The 647-nt window shown below is 54.1% G+C and overlaps 1 non-coding gene across 1 annotated transcript; it reads left to right on the forward strand.

Moving 5' to 3' along the window:
* The first annotated feature begins 195 nt into the window (after positions 1–195).
* On the forward strand, positions 196–314 carry LOC123179654 (5S ribosomal RNA). Its single transcript, XR_006490530.1, has one exon. It is a non-coding gene; the product is annotated as a 5S ribosomal RNA (ribosomal RNA).
* Positions 315–647: the final 333 nt, after the last annotated feature.

Raw genomic sequence — 647 nt, forward strand, 5'->3', positions numbered from 1 at the left:
GTGCTCACGATTCACGGGTCCAGCGTCGGTGTTGTGGCGCGGCAAGCGTGCACTGGTGCGGTTGAGAGGGAGGGGTGGAAACCGCGTTAAACTCGTCTCCGTAGTTGAGAGGGAGCGGCCAAAGCAATGTGCAATCGTCTTTGTAGTGGAGCTGGGAGGGGCAAGGATAAGGGACAAAGACCGGGGTAACATGTCGGATGCGATCATACCAGCACTAAAGCACCAGATCCCATCAGAACTCGGAAGTTAAGCGTGCTTGGGCGAGAGTAGTACTAGGATGGGTGACCTCCTGGGAAGTCCTCGTGTTGCATTCCCTTTTTAATTTTTTTCGCGACGCTTGCAAAACAAAACGCACGTGTAAGTAATATATTTACCGTGTTTTATTATTTTGCACGAGTGCGGTAAGTCATAGCTGGGTGCTCACGATTCACGGGTCCAGCGTCGGCGTTGTGGCGCGGCAAGCGTGCACTGGTGCGGTTGAGAGGGAGGGGTGGAAACCGCGTTAAACTCGTCTCCGTAGTTGAGAGGGAGCGGCCAAAGCAATGTGCAATCGTCTTTGTAGTGGAGCTGGGAGGGGCAAGGATAAGGGACGAAGACCGGGGTAACATGTCGGATGCGATCATACCAGCACTAAAGCACCGGATCCC

The sequence above is a fragment of the Triticum aestivum genome, unplaced genomic scaffold, assembly GCF_018294505.1.
Source record: "Triticum aestivum cultivar Chinese Spring unplaced genomic scaffold, IWGSC CS RefSeq v2.1 scaffold164096, whole genome shotgun sequence".
Lineage (NCBI taxonomy): Eukaryota > Viridiplantae > Streptophyta > Magnoliopsida > Poales > Poaceae > Triticum > Triticum aestivum.